Below are 7203 nucleotides of genomic sequence, written 5' to 3'. Positions count from 1 at the left end.
ACTTTTGTTTGAAACTTTTTTCGATTAAATGCCTAGATTCTAAGATACGGCCATTTTTACCCTTTTTCTCGTTACAGCCACATCGTATTGCAAAAAAATTAGCMCYATTYGATTCAGCGACGTCGAATTACTTTTGTATCAAACTGTCGAGAACTTCTACCTGAAAGTTTTTCCTTCACCTCTTATTGACTGGGCTAATACCCCTAAAAGGGAATACCTATAAAATGATAATAATCATAGTATGAATCGTTTACAATTATTATCAAATAAAACAATCAACGTAGATGATAAAACAAAGCAATTAACTATGATGCAAAGTTTCAATGGAAATAACAAATAAAAGATCGTAGTAAGGAAATATACCAATTAGGAAGATAACGTAAAGTTTGCAAAACGGTTCAAAGGGAGAGAGAAAAACGGAGTTAATAAATAGATAGAAATTAAATGAAAGATATTATTATTGATAGCAATTAATTAAAGAAATATATAACAAATATTTCGTTGCACGAGACGATCGCGAAAACACACACACACACACACACACACACTTATACTCTATTACAAGAGAAAAAAAATGAAAATAAAATTATTAGAATTGAATTAGTGTTACTACGTAAGATTGTAATGTTTATAAAATATATATTAAAAAAAAAAACAGTACAAAAAAGAAACATTAACGAAAGCAAAACTGAGCGTGTGTTCCGTCGTGTTGAGTGGCACGCAAAGTTCCCAAGCCGTTTAACGATCCTAATACCTCGTTGTACGTATTACTTCCATGGTCGTTACTCTATTACGGATGGATTGTTCTTAGGCAAGGGAAATTGTCGGATTTTGTAGGCGAGTAACTTCTGGACAGAAAGAAAGAGAAAAAGAGAGTAACACACAGAAAGTGAGAAGAGAGAGGGTGAGGGAGTGAGAAGGGGGCTTCTGATAAAGGGACACAGGCCAGGTGTGTGTGTGTGGAGGAGGAAATTTTTTCATACGAATGACCGCGTCTTCTTGAACGAGAAAAAGAGAGAGAGAAAGAGAGATAGAGAGAGAGAGAGAGAGAGAGCCTGTTACGACACTACTATCGGTTATCGACTATCGGCCATCGGTTTATCGATCTCTTTCAACACTCGTTTTACGTACACGCTCACTTACGTTCTCTTTTTCTCAAAGAAAAAGAGAGAGAGAGAGAGAGAGAGAGAAGGAAGAGAAAAGGTGTTAGGCACGCACAGTTTTCGCTCGGTAAAAAACGAAGTGAGAAAGAAAAAATAATAAAAAAGAAAAGAAAATACAAAGAGTGGATAGAATATAAAAAAAGAAGCATTTGCAAATGTTATTTTAGAACTATCTCTATCCCTCTCGTTCTTTCTTTTCCTGTTTCTTTGATGTTCATTCGACTAGCACGATCACGACTATATCAGATCTGACCGTAATCGACGCGAATCAATCGATTATCAAATAATATTTACGTAACATCGTTTTATATATTGTTATAGATATATCAAAATTCAATTCGAGATTAAATCGTTTTCTAACATTCCCTTTTTCAATCGGATTTTAATTCTTTCCTTCCACTCACATGTATATATATATTTATATATACATATATATATACGATTTTCCGACGTTTACGTAGGAAATGGGAAAGTTTCGTTTAAAACCTTCTCTCCGTGCCCCCAACCGGGAACCGATCGCGTCCTTCGGAACGCCTCGTCGTAGCAAGAAAGTTGAATCGCCGCTGAGAGTTTCTCTCTGTGTGTGCGTTTACATCTGTGTGTTAGTGAGAAAGAGAAAGAAGAATGGAGAACAAGTTCGGAAACGCTCTAATCGAGTTTTCGATGAACGTCAGTTGCCCTCGACGTTTTACGCCGTTTGACGAACTCAGCGAAACAATTAGTCGATTGTTTGAACCTTCCAGTCGGCTTACTTCTACCTCTTCTCTGCGCGCGTACGCGTTTTAAATTATATATATTTTTTATTTATATATATATATATATAAAGTTACGTCCGCGATATATAATTTAAAGGAAATTTATTACGATTAATATCATTCTTTCCGACAAAAATCTTATCAATTTTTAGGGAATAAAATATAACATTTAACGAGTCACACGCACACAGCCACGTATATGTGTATACTTTGTATTTCATATTCGTATATATGTTAACAAAACACTAAAGAGAAAGTTCAATTGATAGAAAATTATTTATCGAAAAAATACAGAGAAAAAAATGAATAAATGTCGCGTAAAAGGAATATCAGTGGGGTACCGCGTCCGTGAAACAACCGTGCAGTTGGTATCGCGACGCTCGCAACACCAAGACTCATCTTTGATTCTTTGAAAATAGAAGCGAGCGTTCGCGATCGATTCAAAATGTGCGCCAAATTGGTGGTAGAACGATTGATACGCATGCGCGAGGAATGAACGAATGGGAATTGTCGTAGGGTATAGTACGTAGTGTCTGCCGGTAGGAGGCGTGTCATTCGACAAGTGAGGGATCAGATTCGACGCGCGCAGCGCCGTGCATCGATAGAACTAAGCGAGGATTGGTCGAGAGCGCGTAGGAAGAGGACGAGGCAAGCAGAGCCGTTCGTGTATCGTCCAAGTGATGCGGTTTTCTCCAGTGTCGGGTAGTGTGTCTCTCGCTTACTTCATACCCCCCTCCGTATTTCTTTGGCGCGTCGAGTGTGCACAGTGTGCGTTGATGTGAAGGTGGTCCGGGCTTCTTCTTCCCGATGACTAAGGAGTGCATTTAGGTAATTAAAAAGTCACCAATTGTAACGAACGAAGCTGCTCAGGGCGACCGCGCCCCAACGAGAAATAGAGAGAAAGGCCTCTGTTCGTTTTGATTCACGTTTAGAGGTGCGAGAGACGCCGTCGTTCTATCCTTACTGTTTCTATCTCTCTCTCTCTCTTTCTCTCTTTCTCTCTTTCTATCCATACGTACTCGCTTGCTTAATTTTTCTATTGCACGCGTACACCCTGTATCTTATATGCGTTTTACTCTCGTATTCTTTTTTTCATTCTCTCTCTCTTTCTCTCTCACTCTCACTCTCACTCTCTCTCTCTCTCTATGTAACAAAGTATATACCTCACCACGAGAAGGAGAAAGAGAGAAATAATCGGTGCTGCTGCTGCGCCTCCATAGCTCGCCACGCCGCGCCGGCGTTATCCTCGTCACCGTCCTCTACATCGTCGTCGTCGTAGTCTTCATAATCGTCGTACTGTTCATTGTCGTTGTTGTGTGTAGTCATCGAACGACCACTACCAACCATTATTTTCAACAAAACTTTATCTAACATTCTTCTTAATATCGTCGTCGTTATTTGGAAGAAAATTTGGAAGGAAAATACGTGGCATTGGATTACCGGCAGAACATCGTAAGTGTTCACAACCGTTCGAAGATAAAATATCATCGTCGTATTTGTTCACAAAGTTTATTGAAAAAAAGAGAAATGGCTTTTTCCATATACGCGAGTGTGTTAAAACGATATAATAGTATTTTTCTGTGCATCTCGTTCGTTCGACGACGATGCGAGAAGAGTGAATGAGTTAGTCAGAGAGAGAGAGAGAGAGAGACAGAGACAGAGATAGAATTAATCTCGCGCGTGTTCCCCTAAGAAATATTTTCTTTCTTTATCTTTCTCTAGATCTTTCTCTATCATTATCTATCTCTTATTGTTAGATAGATAAAAAAAAAAACGACCGGTTTGAAGATACAAATATTCCTCGTCGTCGTAACGTGTGTAACATTCGAATTTGAAGGAGAAAACGTTCTTCCATATTAATATGTCCATCTCTGTCTGTTTCGCGCGCGTCGTTCGCTTCGGCAAGGATTCTGATTGGCGGAAAATCGAGAATAATAATTAATGGGTGCTTCTCGTCGTTCGACGTACGCACACACGTATATATATATATATATATATATTTATATATACTATTATAACCTCTTCGAGTGAAATTAACGACAGTGATTGAGATAACAAGTGGGATCTTTTCATGACACGGAAATTATATTTCCACGAGAATTATCCTCTCCTCTTCCTCTTCGTCGTTATCGTCATCCTCGTCATCCTCGTCATCGTATCGTTTACACGCGTGAGAATCTCTGCTAGTTTCGTATGTGTTTTTTTCCAATACGATTCGTTCCTTCGTGTTCATTCCTTCGTTCATTCGTAAGTGTGCATGTTCCGTTCGAATGCAACGAAACGAACTAAATTCATAAGTGAATACATACGAAACCGCATGTGTTGTGTATATACATGTATCCCATTTGTATAATATGAAAGAGTATAAGAGAGATAGAAAGGGATAGAAAAAGAAAGAAAGAAAGAAAGAAAAGGTAGAAGGAAGAAAAATAGTAAAGAAAATAGGAAGCCCGTGCAGGCCGGCGGCGAGTCGAACGATCGGTACCTTTCCATCGTTCCGGTTAATATTGGATAGAAAGAGATAGACGTATTGCACACACAAACGGAAAGAGTATACGTTTGAATGTGATGTGGTGTGTGTAGTAAAAAGAGAAAGAGAGAGATAGTAGTAGGGAGGGAGTAAAAGGACCGTACGAACGTGTGTACGACAAAGACGAGGATATCGCGTTGCAAGAGAGAGAGAGAGAGAAAAGGATAGATAGGGAGAGAATATACTCGAGACGAAAAGAGACGAAGAGAAACGGAAAGTCTCGAATCGGTTTTCGAAGTAGACTGTACTACCTCTCTCGCTACTATACTACTGGTCGTCGACTTGGCACCGAGAGACGAACATGTACGAACGGCAAACGTATTTTGTACGCGCGTCGGAACGCATATTGGGGTGCACCCTCCGCGCTTATATTATCCCGTCGCGCCGCGTATTACAGTCTTATCAAAAAGTAATAACCTTCAAATATTTTTTTTTTTTTTTTTCTCTTTTTTCTGTTTCTTTTTTTACTCGTTTATTTATTAATTTATTTTATTAACTGCCCTTTTAAAATATTGTTTCTCTTGCCTACTGTTTTTTTTCTTTTTTTTTTATTTTTATTTTTATTTTTATGCACGGTTGTAGAAAGGGGTTGCAATAGAGAGCGAAAGGGTTTAACTCTATCGTTAGTTATTTAAATCGATTTGCCTCGTAAAATTACGAATGTTTGAATTTAATCTGGATTGAAATGTAGATCGAGAGTAACAAATTGTTGTTTGATCATTTGTTTTTGTTTTGTTTTTTAATTTGATCATACTTTCTTTTGTTGTTTCGGTTTGGTTTGATAGATTTTCTTGAATCGAGTTTAGTTTGTTTAATTTACAGAATATATGAATGGGAACAATTTTATTAAACGTCCTCAACCCGATATGTTACAGACAAAATATCGTAAAACAGTTGAAGTTCCTAATTTTAATGGAGGAGGGAGGAGTATCTTACGAGAGTCATTTGGATGAATGGCTTTCATTGATGCATTAACAATGAAATGTCGTTCAAATATTTTAATTCAATTTTTCAGTGCAATTCAAAATCATCGATCGTACGCGGGCGTGTGGTATTTTTTTTGTTTTTTGTTCTCTTTTACTCTTTTCAGGTTTACTTTTGTCTTATTTATACTTTTAAATATCTCCATCTTGTTTTTCTTTATTCAGAGAATAAAGAAGTAACAATTTTTATTTTTATACCTTTTTTTTTCTTTTCTTTCCTTTCCTTTTTTTTGCTATAGAATTCTACTTTTTCGCAGTGTCCCTTTTTCTCTCTCTTTTATTTTTTTATTTTATTTTAAATTGTTAGAGCACATGTTTTTACGGACGTCGAGTTGTCTGTCGTTGTCTTTCCCTTCGATCGAAACTATTCACTGTATCTGTCTAGCTTTTTTTAATTTTTTACTTTCGTCTCTAGCATACACACACACACCAACACAAATATTGTAGTTGCGGTTCCAATTTTTTTGCTTTTGACATTTGTAGAATGTTTAGAATTTTTGTTAATATTTTTTTTCTATATCCTTTTTGTTTATACATACACACACGTATATATAAACCGCATAAGCGCGTACATAGAAACGCACGTAAATATTGAATTTTTCGTTAAAGAAATTTTTAAAATTTTCTTTAGAATTTTATACATTGTTGGAAACAAACATTATTCAATTTTAAGTTTTTTTTATTGTTTATATAGTAAAATTCTCCTTTTTTATGTTGTATTTTAATTGATATTTATAATGTGTTCAATATATTTTAATTCACGTGGCTCGGTGTGCTGCGGCATTAACAGAATTGTGAAACAACTTAGACCATTTGTTTCGTTGTTCATTCTATATATATAATGTAAATTCAGTGGGGAAAATAACATGAATACATACATGATCGAATGATTAAAAAACAACGAAATGTGATTATCATTAAATCGAGGAAAAATTCTTTATTGAAAAGAATTATGTGTCTTCGGTATCGTTACGAAAAAGAAAATTATTGTGAAAGAATAGGAGATCAATCGTATGAGTTTGAATCATCACGACACTTACCGTTATCTTATTTGAATTTGCGTACGTGTTTTATTTTATTTTATTTACATATGTGTATATATATATATATATATATATATTTGCAATAATTTTTTTGTAAAAAAGTAATTTTCTCGTATATATCTTTACTTTTGTTTTTTTATTATTATTATCTTTTTTTTTCTTTTGTTGATAAAAAAAAAACAAACGCGAAGAAGCAGCAACATTGTTATTTAACGAAAAGCGTGTATATTTCGATGATAAAATATTTCACATTACGAAAATTATTATCGTACGTATGTAAAATTATATTACATGCATTAAAAGAAAAAGTATAAAGAAAAAAAAAGCAAGACGTATATAAAAATAAAAACATTGTTCGTCAAATATCTCGAAGGAAGATACGTTGAATTTAAATCGAAAATTTTTCGACAAAAATTTTATTCAACAATTTGACTTTTTTTTCTCGTTCTTTTTCTTATTCTTTTAATATTCGTTTTAAATGTTGTTTATTAAAAGTAATAATCGGCTACGCCCGTCCAAGTGGGAATATATATTTTCGTGATAATAATTCATTTATATCGCCATGTTCCTATCAATGAAAGATAAATCTTTTTAAATCAGTCAAAACAGAGGCACACACACGAGTTTTCGATTTAAAATTCTATCGTTACATTTTGAGAGTAATTATTAAATTCAATTGCGATGTGAGGGCCTATCATTGATCCTGCGATCGATTACTTTTTTTTTTTT

The 7203-nt window shown here is 35.1% G+C and overlaps 1 protein-coding gene across 4 annotated transcripts in view; it reads left to right on the top strand.

Annotated features, from left to right (window-relative positions):
- Positions 1 to 7203, top strand: part of LOC106788944 (poly(rC)-binding protein 4) — a 54967-nt gene that overhangs the window by 8390 nt on the left and 39374 nt on the right. The window contains exon 1 of one of the 4 annotated variants that reach the window (XM_014752701.1): positions 2520 to 2746. The exons of 1 other annotated variant lie outside the window; for it this stretch is intronic. The gene's annotated coding sequence lies outside the window, so the exon portion shown is untranslated. Of the gene's footprint in view, positions 1 to 2519; positions 2747 to 3216; positions 3371 to 4787; positions 4858 to 7203 lie in introns of those variants that run through there. 2 more of the 4 variants (XM_014752708.1, XM_014752718.1) reach the window with 2 other exon arrangements.

Source organism: Polistes canadensis, unplaced genomic scaffold (assembly GCF_001313835.1).
Source record: "Polistes canadensis isolate GaletaPanama2010 unplaced genomic scaffold, ASM131383v1 scaffold_6, whole genome shotgun sequence".
Taxonomy (NCBI): Eukaryota; Metazoa; Arthropoda; class Insecta; order Hymenoptera; family Vespidae; genus Polistes; species Polistes canadensis.
Note: the sequence above shows the minus strand (reverse complement) of the source record. Positions and strands in the feature narration are given on the sequence as shown.